Raw genomic sequence first — 13,222 nt, 5'->3', positions numbered from 1 at the left:
CTGATCTTATCATCCCCGGTTTTACAGCTGTTGGATTAAGGATAGAAGAATCAAGCAGCTCATCCAGAATCACACAATTAGTCTGTATGAATGCACTGTAATTTCCTTTTCCCTAATATGTGCTTTTTAGAATATTCTATAAGCACAAGACCAGAAATTTTGACTCTTCAAAGTATCAACAAGAAAGAGCTCAAGGTTAATTTCAGATTATGTTTATTTCACAGTGTAGAATCTTCCCTTCAGAAGTGGAGCAGCCAGGACTCAAACAGGTGCCCATATGGGAACACCAGCACTGAAGGGGGTGGCTTTCCCCCCTACGCCACGGCGCTGGCCCCTAGAATCTTCCCTTCAACCAGAGTATAAACAGATGCCTGACATGGAGAGATGGGTGAGTTGCTCCTCCAGTTACAATGGAGAGGCCTAAATGCAGACTATATTTCTTCTCCCGTCCCGTCCTCTGATGGGAAACTGAGGCATGGTAATCATAAACAAATGAAATGGGGACACCAGTTGACTATTGATGAGAGGAATTCAAATGTAGGTGAAAATGATTATTTGTGCTCATGAAAGAAATCTTCCCACTAGCACTAGGGTGTTGTCATATGATTGCCTTGATTACATCAGAAATCACAATCTATGTGATGCCGTAATGCCATCTGCTTAGAGAGCAACCTGCATGATTTTAAATGTTTTCTTTAAAACATACAGTGTACTCTCCACCAACAAAGAGAGACCAGGTTGTGTTACAGGGGGAAAGGATGTCAATGGCTTACTACAATGAGAATTGATTTCTCACTCCTGCTCTGTATTGTCCTGTCCAGGACCCAAGCTGACAGAGCAGGCATAGTCTGGGAAGTTCCCGATTGCCCAGCTAAAAGCAAAGAAAGCTCCAGAGGTTTCACATCAGGAGTCAAATGCTCTGCCCTAGGAACAGCTACTGCTGCTTAGAGATCAATTAGAGCAAGAAACATGGTGAGCGCGTGTGCACACACACACACACACACACACACACACCCCTCAGCAGCACAGGCTGCCAGTCACCTAGGTGTAGAGACCCTGGATTTACTGCTGCCTGACTGGATCAGTTATTTGACCTGGGAATTTTGACCTGAACTGACAAAGCACATGTTCCAAAGTTAAACCATGAAACAGTGCAGGTGTTGCCTGGAAAATAAAACAGGACATAAAAGGAAACAGAAATTTTCATGTAGCCTCCTGCACATTATTAAAAATAAAGCTGATTGGGACTATGATCACTAAAGCATGAAAACATTCTATTCAGTATAATGTATTTTATAGTGATACACACACATACCTGTATAATTTATTCATTTAGTGTAATTTCCTGGGGAATTTTAAAACATTTTTTTCTTTATTTGAAATGCAGAGTTACAGAGGTTCTCTCCTGAAACGCTCCATGAGAGCTGTTGCTGGGCCAGCTTGGAGCCCAGGATCCTGCATCTTTACCCAGGTCTCCCATGGGGGTGGCAGGGGCTCAAGTACTTGAGCCATCATCCTCTGCCTTCCAGAGTGTGCATTAGCTTGGTCAGAAGGGGAAGTGAGGGTTCAAATCCAAAATGGGATGTGGGTTTCTCAAGTGACAGCTTACCGTGGTGTACCACAGTGCTTGCCCCAACACAGGGGCAGATGCAATAACCTAGAGACATTGAAGGAAAAGTCCTTGTGTCTGTTGTATGCATATTTGAGATAAACAATTAGAACCATAACTCAGATGATTGCCTCAAAGTTCTTGTAGTCACTCTGTGGGTGTAGACAAAGCTTATTGGCTGGCGCTGCGGCTCACTAGGCTAATCCTCTGCCTGCAGCGCCAGCACCCCGGGTTCTAGTCCTGGTCGGGGCGCCGGATGCTGTCCCAGTTGCCCCTCTTCCAGTCCAGCTCTCTGCTGTGGCCAGGGAGTGCAGTGGAGGATGGCCCAAGTGCTTGGGCCCTGCACCCGCATGGGAGACCAGGAGGAGCACCTGGCTCCTGGCTTCAGATCAGCACCGTGCGCCGGCCACAGTGCGCTGGCCGCAGTGGCCACTGGGGGGGTGAACCAACGGAAAAGGAAAACCTTTCTCTCTGTCTCTCTCTCTTACTGTCCACTCTGCCTGTCAATAAATAAATAAATATAAATAGACACAACTTATTAAGTCATTTCTTGATGTGGCTCAAAAAAGTGTAATGAAATCTAGAATCAGAAGAAACCAATGGTTTATGCAAACAATGCCCTGTTCTTGGGGTGAGATCCCCTAAAAATTTAGGAATGTCTTCAGACGAACATCAGGTCTGAAGATTAAAATAAAAAAAAAAGATTAAATTAAAATAAAATGTGGTGAGCTTCACCATTTTCCAAAAAAAAAAAAAAAATCAATAGAATGTACATACCTGTGCCATTTTAGAGATAATTATGGGATTCCTGTGTGTCTCTAAGTAACAGGCATTATGTCCACCATGAGACAGAGGTTAAAGCCATGGAAAGGTATCTCAAAAAGCCCAAGGAAAATAGAATTAAAAGTATGAGTTTATTTTTATGCTAACAGATTGCAAAATCAGTGTGCAAATTTTTCATAATATGCATTGTCCATATTTTTGTACCAAAATAAAATCACACTTGGAGTTCTATTTTCTATGAATTATTTGAAAGTACTTTCACATGATGGCCATCTTCTGAGGCCATCAGTATGTCTCTGTGACTCCATGCCTAATCTCCTCCAGAGACCACCAGCACCTGAACTTGAGGCCCTCTGCGAGGGTGAGGATTGTCCTCCACACCCAGCCTGTGGGACTCGGAAATTGGTTATTAGTTATCAGACGCATCAGGGATGAATTGAATTCACTTTGAGGTCTGAAAGCCCAGCGCCCTTCCACCTCCAGGAAAGAGACCCCTACGGCCACCCAGCCTCCTGGCCCAGGCCCTGTTCTGAGCCTGGAGGAGCCTGAAGCCATCGAGGTGGGGAGATGCTGTTCCCCAGGGACTGAGAGCCTCTTTGAGCTGATGGTCCCAGACCTCCCCAGAGTCAGTGAGGAAGCAGATAAGATTCAAGAGGACACAGGCCTTAGTATGTGTGTGAGAGGGGGTGCTTCCTCTTCAGAGACACTCTCTGGGTCAGAGTGCGAGATGGTTGGGGAACCCTGGGTACTCTGAGCCTTTCCTGCGGTGCAGATAGTAGCTCTGTAGCATGCACCTTTCAAGTCCCCAGCTTTCAACCTTCCTTTGTTACCCCTAGTGAGGGTCTTTTCATTGTTGTTAGTGTAATACAACCTCGCCCATCCTGACCCATACAGTAACATTGCCCACCCACCCAAGATTCTCTCACCTGGACATGAAAAGATGTTTAATTTGATGCGTGAGCCCAGAGTTCAATTCCCAGTGAGGAACTATTTCCCATCGGATCATGTGAAAATTACATAGTACTACTAAGCCAAAATTTCATTTCTGAAAGGATGAGCTAATACCCAACTGTCAGAATTGCAGTGAAAATACCTATGGGAAAAATACATTGTCAGCTGCTACTGCCCCCTCCAGTAGGCTCCAAAACCACAAAGAGTATAAGAGGTCCTTAATTCCATGCGTCTGTAGGCTATGTGCTCCCTGGAGTTAGACCTGGAGGGAAGTTCACCACGTCAAAGGCAAGTAGACAAATGAGCCATTCAGAGGGAATTCCTACCAGATTGCAGTGCATTCAAGGTCAAGGCCTTTGAGTTATTCATCTTTGTATACTAGCAACCAGCCTTGCTTCCTGCACACAGGAAACACTCAATGTCAAGTGAATTTCCCAGTGCTGAGTCCAACTCACGCTGCCACCAGCCCCTCTTCACTTACAAAGGGTGTGGTGCCAACAGGAAGGCCATTGTGAAGCAAGGTTAGGGAGCCTAGGACCAGTACAGTACTCCCAAGGATGAACAGGGTAAGGTGTATGTGGGGCTGACCCTGTGTACATGACCCAAGATTGACTGCCCTTGATATGTACCCCATGTGCCTTAGAGTGGGCCTATCTTGGGCAGCCCTATGTACAACCAACTTCACTCTCAGAATTCTTGACAAAGATTCTCCCCCAAAATGAGCAATTACCCATTTGTCCAGGATGCCTGGGCTATGGATGTTGGCATCACAGGCAGTGGCTTGACCCACTGTGCCACGCCAGTGCCAAGTATCAGCACTTTTAACTGACAGTCACTGGATGACTTAATTGACTGAGAGCCCATGGGAGCTGCTGTAGGGTGAACTCAGTGACAGACGCGGTCCCTGCCCCACACGCCATAGACTTGTTATGTTCCAAGCAAGTGGCTTCCACATCTTCTCTGTTGGGATGAGTCTTGTCCTATAGGATCCTGGGTGCCATAGACAAAAAGGCCTCAGGGGGACCAACCCTCTGCACCTTCAGGATAGAGACAGCCCATTTCTCAAACAGACCCATCCGCACCAAACACAATTCCAAAGACCGATCAACACATGCCTAAATCCTGGCATTTGGCATCACTTCCACTCATAGGCAGTGGAGGCTACCTCGGCCTCTTCTCTGTCTCAGAGATTAAAGTGGGCCCCTGTGAGGACAGTCCATGCTCCAGAGAGGTATCTCCTTATTGGTGTAGGTGGCCTTCTGTTCCATAGCCCCCCATTGTCTTCTCAGGTAAATCCATTGGCAAGTGACATTTTAAAATCTCTATGAAAACTGATGCGCCTGATGCATTAAGAGAATGAAATTCTCCTCTATGGGAGTCTGAATAACAGCCTTGAAATATGTTCATGTTCTAATCCCTGCACTCTCTGGATATTTCTTTTCTTTTTTCTTTTTTAAAGATTATTTGAAAGGCAGATTTACAGAGAGGCAGAGAGAGAGAGAGAGAGAGAGAGATCTTTCATCTGCTGGTTCACTGCCCAAATGGCCACAATCGCTGGAGCTGGGCCAATCTGAAGCCAGGAGCCAGGGCCTTTTTCTGGGTCTCCCACGCGGGTGCAGGGGCCCAAGGACTTGGACCATCTTCTACTGCCTTCCCAGGCCATAGCAGAGAGCTAGATCAGAAGTGGAGCAGCTGGAATTCGAACCGGTGCCAATATGGGATGCTGGCACTGCAGGCAACAACTGTACCCACTATGCCACAGTGCCAGCCCCTGGATGTTTCTTTATATGGCAGTAATACCTTTGCAGATACAACTAAGGGCTTTGAGAAGAGGAGATGACTGTCCTGGGTGAGCCAGTGAGTCTGACTTAATCCCAGTGGTCCTCACGACAGGGGTGCAGCAGGGTCAGAGTCAGAGAAGAAAGAAGCCGGCGCCGCGGCTCAGTAGGCTAATCCTCCGCCTTGCGGCGCCAGCACACTGAGTTCTAGTCCCGGTCAGGGCATCGGATCCTGTCCCGGTTGCCCCTCTTCCAGTCCAGCTCTCTGCTGTGGCCAGGGAGTGCGGTGGAGGATGGCCCAACTGCTTGGGCCCTGCACCCGCATGGGAGACCAGGAGAAGTAACTGGCTCCTGCCTTCGGATCAGCGCGGTGCGCCGGCCGCAGCGCACCGGCCGCGGCGGCCATTGGAGGGTGAACCAATGGCAAAAGGAAGACCTTTCTCTCTGTCTCTCTCTCTCACTGTCCACTCTGCCTGTCAAAAAAAAAAAAAAAAAAAAAAAAAAAAAAAAAAAACAGAGAAGAAGGAGATATGAATACAAAAGCACAGGGTGGTGCGATGGGGCCACAAGCCAAGGAGTGAATCCTGAAGGCTTCCAGAAGCTGCAGGAGGAGGCGAATGGCTCCTTGTTGGGGTCTCCAGAAGGAATCCAACTTCCTGGCACTTGACTGTCTTTCCCGTGAGACTCAGTGCAGACTGTTAACTTCCAGACTGCAGGACTTGCAAAACACTGCGTCTGTGGCAACTGGTTAGGGTGGCAATGAGAAACAGATCCATCTTCTTTACTCAAGATAGCACCAGGCTCAGGTTCTATCCCAGGTCAGCAGAACTAGTAGAATGGTGGTGTTCCCTTGTATCTGCAATGTTACCGTGTAGCTGTGGAGTGATCACAGCAGCAGCAGACTGAGGGAGGGCAGAGCCCCTGTTTCTTGTCCAGGAGATGCAGAAGAGTGGTTGCCTATGCAGTGTTCATGGGATGGTGAGGGCACCGCATTAAACCCACACCCAGTGGGCCACTTCCAACCCAGCCGCCACGTGCTAGCTGAATGGTTCCCTGCCACTCACTTAACCCGTGTAAAATGGAGAAGATCAATGACTATTTCCAAGGAGGCTGTGCGGTTCCAATGAGATAATGTCAGTGAAAGGACTTGACACATATAAGATATTCTTCCAGATAAAAATATAGCATAGAATGTATAAACAGTTCTCATTGTTTGCATTTCCTACTTGTTTACATTTCAGATAAATTGGATTTTGCTGAAATCTGCTTTAGGTTTTCTTTCGGGGAGCTCCAATTTCATCAGAAGCGTTGGACTCTGTCTCTAAGGTCCCTTGCACCTCTGCCTTTCCATAATTCTAAATGTCAACCTGAACGACGCTGTGATAGCGCCATTAATTCTCTCCTGGCAGATAGATAGAGACCAAAAGCCCACAAAAGAAGCTAGAGTTGATCAAGAATGAAGGATGGCACGAGCTGGTGTGCAGGCTTCTGAGTAAGAGTGTTTTATTCACCCATTCTTTATTCATTTATTCATTACACATACAATCCCTGAGTGGGTCCCCTACAGGCCAGGGGCTGTGCTGGTAGCTGAATAAGATGGGAAAAGGATTACCAGGGAACATGAAGAGATATGCACATGAAGAAAACAAAGTTCATGACCTCAATAACTTTACAACAAGTAGAAGAGATAGACATGCAACCCACACAGCCCAGATGCCTCTCAGCTTACTTTCCTGGGAACCAGATCACATGACAATGTTACCCTTATCTCATTGATTTCAGGGACCCTCCTACTCAACACAGAAATCAGCCCCTTTCTCCGTCACCCAGTCTTTCTGGACATCTTCAGGGGTATCTCACACGTGCTCACTAGCATTCTACACTTGCTGGTTGCTACCCTCACCTACAAATTCCACCCCTCTGTTTCATTGATGTGGTTACATTTGAGACAAACCTCCAACCCAGGACTGTGGCAACCTGAACCTTCCCCCATGATTTCTGCAAGTTTCCATGGCTTCCATTCTGCTAACCTACTTTGTTTGCCACTTATCCACCAACATCCTCCTCCACATTCTTTTTTTTTTTTTTTAAGATTTAGTTATTTATTTGAAAATCAAAGTTACCCAGAGAAGGAGAGGCAGAGAGAGAGAGAAAGGTTTTCCATTTCTGGTTCACTCCCCAATTGGCCTCAATGGCCGGAGTTGCGCCGATCCGTTGCCAGGAGCCAGTAGCTTCTTCCAGGTCTCCCACGCAGGTGCAGGGACCCAAGGACTTGGGCCATCTTCTGCCACTTTCCCAGGCCATAGCAGAGAGCTGGATTGGAAGTGGAGCAGCCGGGACTCGAACTGGCACCCATGTGGGATGTGAGTACTGCAGGCAGCAGCCTTACCCACTACACCACAGCCAGGCCCCCCTCCACATTCTTACTAAAGAGCTCAGCTCTCCTGCTGTTTCCAAACATCCATGCTCCCCAAATCTCTCTACCCCTTCCTTCCTTTCTTCCTTCCTTACCTCTTTTAAACCTTCCTTACCTCCTTTAATCCCCCCTCCCCTCTCCCTTCCTCCCTCCCTATCTTCCAACTGACACTTTGTATGATAGGGAAGGGAAAGGCAGGGATTCAGAGAAAGACCCCATTGCCGAAGGGATAGCCTTGCCATGCGCTGATTCCTTTCCTTTCTCACCTTCCTCCCCTTCTCTCTCCTAAGCCCCCAGGCCTACCCTCACCTAGAGGTGTAGTCCCACCCACACCTAGAGGAACTGGAAACCTTAATTCCTACTGTAGGTGCTCATCAAGGTATTTTCCTAGTAAAGACCTCTGGGATCCAGAGAAGGGAGCTGAGTCTGACATGCAGAATCTTGCAGGGTAAAACAGAGTAACTTCAGCCCTTAAGATGACCTGGATTTCATTACCCAAAGCACTGACTTGCATTCTTTCTGGGTTCCAGTGTCATTTTTCTACTGTAGGTGTGAGGACCCAGGAGAGAAGGCAGCCCCACAAGCCAGCAGTGTGTCAAAGCTGCTGCTAGTTTGCGTTGCTAAGGACACTGGATGGGGCGGGCATGAACACCTGCTTCCTCCTAATGACAAATGCAACACAGCAGGACCCCACCCACCATTACCCCAAGCAGGTGCCTCTCTCCTTCCTTCCTTCCTTCCTTCCTTCCTTCCTTCCTTCCTTCCTTCCTTCCTTCCTTCCTTTCTTTCTTTTTTTTTTTTTTTTGAGTCTAGGTTTCAAGGTATCAGTCATGCACCAGATGTCACTAAAGGAGGCTTTATTTGAAGCAATGTGACTTACAGTAATGAGACTCAGACAGTTGCTGGGAGCAGGGAGCGTGGGGAGGGGTGGAATCTGCACCAGCAGAGCTGGATTTACCCTGAAGCTAGTAAAGCTCACGCTTCAGGGGCTGTCACTTACGTGGCTTCACCCACAGCCCCTACTCCTAATCGCTTATTTGCAATGTGACATTCATTTTTTTTAAAGGGGCCCAAACATTTTTGAAGTTTTAGGTCCTTGAGAAGCAAGCACCCCAGCAGCCCAGTCTTTGCCCCCGTTACCGTGAGCTTCAACACAGACACGTGCCCACCTGCTCTCAGTGGAGCGGCTCTTGCAAAACGAGGGGAGGGAAAAGCCCCCTGCCGACATCCTTCTGCCCACCCCGCCTTTCCAGAGCCTCTGGCCTTGCATCATGGAATTCCCCTACTCCCACAAGTGTCGCTCACCTCCGCTTCTGCACCGTCTGCTGACTCCCTCCCCCTGTACTGCTGTCTAAACCAGGGCCTGCAAACCATGCCAATGCAGGTCGAAGCTCACCCACCCCTTGTTTTTGTAAATTAACTTTCATGGGAATATAGCAACACTCGTTTTGTTTATGGCTGCTTTTGTGAGGCAGAAAAGAGACTAAATTGTTCCAAGGCCTCCAGTTTTCCTCTTCTGGCCATTTCCAGAAAAGGTTTGCCACCCCCTGATCCAATCCCTAGTAACTTCATAGCGGATACTGATAACTCATCTCTTCTGCCAAAGAGCTGTTTAAAAAATAAACCAACTTAGGGGCTCCCCTGCTGCTTGCCACGGCCCTCCAAAGGGAAGCCAGCTCCTTGCCAGGCCGTAGGGAGTGTTCTGTGATGGGCACCACCCGACCCCCGACCTGGTCCTCACCCTCTCACTCTTTCACTGCCTGTGGCAGGCTCTTGCTCTCTGTTCTGACTTGGAGTGCGTCCCAGCCTGTAGGTCTTTGCACCAGCTGTTCACCTGCCCGGGAGCCTTTCACTCAGCTCCCACACGGCTGGTTCTTCGGTAGGATTCAAGTTGCTACTTACACATTGCATATTCCCAGACTGGCTTACTATGACCACTTATCAAACAATATCCCCTACCTTGTATCACTGTTTGTGACATGCCCTGGCTTCTTTTCTTATGGCTCCAGCCATGACCTTGTTTGTTTATTTGTTTACCATCGGAGTTCCCCATTACAAAGGAAGCATCCCAGGATGTGGGCCTGGTCTGTCTCACTCAGTGTTGGGAAGGGCCTAGCACTGGTGGTATACAATAGAGAGCTCTAGAGAAATATGCAGTGAACAAATGAATGAGCAGAATGATTGTGCTTTAATAGGGGGATTCTGAACGTTGAAAAGGAGTATAAATATAAAGAAAAGGACTTCAGAATTGCACACATACCTGGGGTGGGGGTGGTTGTTCTGCATGGTAGACCACACAGTCAATCAGATTCTCCCCTGGGAGCCTTGAGGATGTATATTTCAGTTTTAATTCATGACCAGGGAACCACCCAAAGCTGAGATTAATTTAATGCAAGCTACATCTTGGAACTCTCTCACTGGAGAAAGAAAACCTGCATCAGACTCTAGGCTGGACCAGTGAACCTATTTGTTTCACCACAGCATATTGTAGTAGACAGCCTGGGACAATGAAGCCATCACCAGAAGCAAGGCTGTCATCTTAAACTCAGTTTCTTAGCGGCAGTAAGCATCCTCAAGTTCACACGTTGCCCTGACGTTAACCAGTAACTTTCCTTTAATCTCTTCTTGCTGTGGTCTCTACCCAGGCCAGCCACTATGGATAAGCTTAGAACATTTCTCTGTGCACCAGGTCCTGACTCTCCTCCCTGTCGTTGGAGCACCCTCCCTCTGCCTGTCTAAATTCCTACTGGTCAAGCCTGCCCACCTTCAAGGCTGTCCTTTCACCTCAACTGTGCCATGCCGGAGATCTCCGGAGTCAACATGAACATCTTCTTTCGACATGACAAGATCGGGTGTTTGGGCGAGGCTCAGCATGGCAGGCTTTCTGCTCCACATCACGGGAACTAAAGTCCTGAAGTAGAATTCATTGGATGACTGAGAAAGTGTGGGCTGAGAGCCCACTGCGTGGTTGGCATGTTGGTGGTAATGAATGGTGTAAGGGTGGGTTTAGTGGAGGCTGTCGTGTGGACACCTACCTGGGACCTCCAGAATGGGTAGGTGACTGGTCAGACTTTGTTTCTAGCAACTCAGAGCTCCCAGAGAGTTGGGAGCAGCAACAAGGGGAAGCTTCAGGGACTGCAGTTTGCTCTCTGAAAATAAAAATGTGAGATTAAATAAGAGTTGCCCAGATGGCCTCAAGCCTCAGAGTCCCACACTTTAACTGTCTTAGAGTGCCTGTGTTCAATTATTAATTCCTTCTTTGCTTGGAAAATTGAAGACTTCTAGGGATTTCAGATAAGTTACAATAGATTGATTTTTTTGTTTGAGAGGAAGAAAGAGACACAGACACCCACCCTAAACTAGCTCATTCCCAGATGCCTAGAGCCAGCAACTCCATCCGGACCCCCCACATGGGTGTCAGGACCCCAACTACTTGAGCCATCACCTGCTGCCTCCCAAGTCTTCATTAGCAAGAACCTGGAATTGGGATCAGAGCCAGGACTCATAGCCAGGTATTCCAATATGGAATGTGCATGTTAAATTCCTGGCCCCATAACAGAATATTTTAAGAGTTGTTTATCTAAAGGACTGAGAACTATGAATCAACCTGAAAATAAGATGGCAAATGTATACATCCTTCACTATGCAGGAAAATTAAAAGTTTCTTTATAGTTTTTCACTGATCTGATCTTCCCTTGTACCAGCCTCTCTCTCAGATCTACCAGACAGTGGGGTATAGGGTAATCGTGTCTCCATATTAAAATGAATCTTTTGGACAAATATCCTTGTAATTTAAATTTAAACTCTTGAAACAGCTGTTTTCCCTCTCTTCTTCATGAATTTGAGAATATTTCTGGTCACTGAGAGGTAGGGGGCAGAGGAGGGGAGTGTAAGAGGGTGTTTGAAGCCATGAGAGCTCTCCCAGGTAAGGAACCTCTCTGCAGACCTGGGCCCGGGTCGCTGTGCCGATCTCATCTCTGGATGAGCTAGGATGCCATCTGGCCCTGAGGCCTGAAATGGTATCCTCAGCTGCTCATGGCAGGTTCTGTGCCATGGAGGCCAGTCTGGCGCTCCTCGTTGCATCGTGATGAGTGGTTGCCAGGCCTAAAGCAAGCGTTAGACCTTTACCCAACATGCCAGGGTTCTGCAGAACCAAGGGAACTCCCTCAGCTCCATTTTATGGCCACTTCGAACTCTACCAGTGCTGCACGGTCTCTTCCTACCAGATTTCACACCACATGCAGCACTGCCCAATTCCAGGAACGGCTGTTCACAACAAATACAAGATACCTAGTGCCCGAGGAGTTGGTAAACCGAGGTCCTACTCAGGGCTACAGGCCAGCAACGTCAGCACTGGACTTTCTCAAAGTTCTCCAAAAGAGGAGAAACCATGAGTGCATGTGGTTGATTCTTTAGCCCTTCCCTGACTTCCGGCTTCTTCTGACCACAATTCCTCAAGCCAAAAGAGGCCCTATTTCTCCCTGCATTCCCTGTGCTTGCCCAACTTCTCTTCCATTAAATCCTAAGTTTTCTCAAGTTTATGGAGACTCTAGTTCACCAACTCTGTCTCCTAATATGTTACTGGGAGCTCCAGGAATTGGGAAATTCAGTTCTTCTCACCAAAGCCTGACTATTGTCTTGTTACTGATTCAAAAATCCTATTTAGCAGCCATAGCTGAAAAATGCCTTCAATGTTACATACAGTTGGTCTCCACCATTTCCCTGAAGACCTTAAATCCATTGCTTCAATGGGATAAGGAGGCCCAGAGCAGCAGTCATTCTAGGAGATGGGATACTTTAGGACTTTTGTTTTGAATAATCATCCCACAAACATGGTTTTCCTGTTTTTACAGTGGTGGTACAGGGATCTCAAGATTTAAAAATAGGAGGGAACTTCAGAAAAGTCATAGAAAATGGAATTAAACGTTATTTTCATGGAAAAGCATGGCGAGTCCACACATAGTTATGGAATATGCATTTTCCACAAACTTTTTGCAGATCCCTGCTAGGCCAAGAGCTGCTTTTCCTTCTGCTACTCCCTACGGCCTTCTCCCTGGGTTCTCTAAGCGCCCTGGGGTTTGTAGCTGAAGCGACGGAACGAAGCTCCTCCTCGTCGCCCTTTGGGCCAGCGCGGTTCAGTGGGAAATGCCCTGCCTCCAGCTGCAGCTGTGACTAAGCAGCTGTTGGACCGAGAGTGTCCCTTCGCCCCCAGGGCTCCCATGTCTTCTCTGTCAAGGGAGACAGCTGATCTCAGCAGACCTCCTGGCTTGCATGAACTCGAACTGGCGTGCACCGTTTTGTTGTTCCCCGCGATTACTTGGTCAGTGTCTGGACTATCCAGTGCCGACTCATTCTTCCACGCTCAAGTCCTGGGTCACCTTCTGGAAATCTTCCCAGTCCTCCTCCCCCTCTGTGGCTCTCCAGACTTCTCTTCTGACCTTAGTAGACCCATAATGCCCTGCATGCAACCTGCACTTGCTACAGAATGTCATCACGATCTATTTAGAGGGGACGGGCTTGCATTATGCCTCACGGTTCCCCAGATCTGTCTGGTTAGAGTAGGTTTTCAGGACACGTCCAGTGATGGTATTAGTTCACACAAATCTGTGCCCGTCATTTCTGTGTGGACTTTCTGTCTCAGGAGGGTCCTGAGATCACTTTAAGGCTCTGGGTAAGTGGTGTAGC

The 13,222-nt window shown here is 47.8% G+C and overlaps 1 long non-coding RNA gene across 1 annotated transcript in view; it reads left to right on the top strand.

Moving 5' to 3' along the window:
* Positions 1–248: 248 nt before the first annotated feature.
* LOC127491140 (uncharacterized) overlaps positions 249–13,222 on the top strand; it is a 129,901-nt gene continuing 116,927 nt past the window's right edge. The window contains exon 1 of the long non-coding RNA XR_011379759.1: positions 249–388. This is a non-coding gene — a long non-coding RNA (uncharacterized lncRNA). The remainder of the gene's footprint in view (positions 389–13,222) is intronic.

The sequence above is a fragment of the Oryctolagus cuniculus genome, chromosome 1 (assembly GCF_964237555.1).
Source record: "Oryctolagus cuniculus chromosome 1, mOryCun1.1, whole genome shotgun sequence".
Taxonomy (NCBI): domain Eukaryota; kingdom Metazoa; phylum Chordata; class Mammalia; order Lagomorpha; family Leporidae; genus Oryctolagus; species Oryctolagus cuniculus.
Note: the sequence above shows the minus strand (reverse complement) of the source record. Positions and strands in the feature narration are given on the sequence as shown.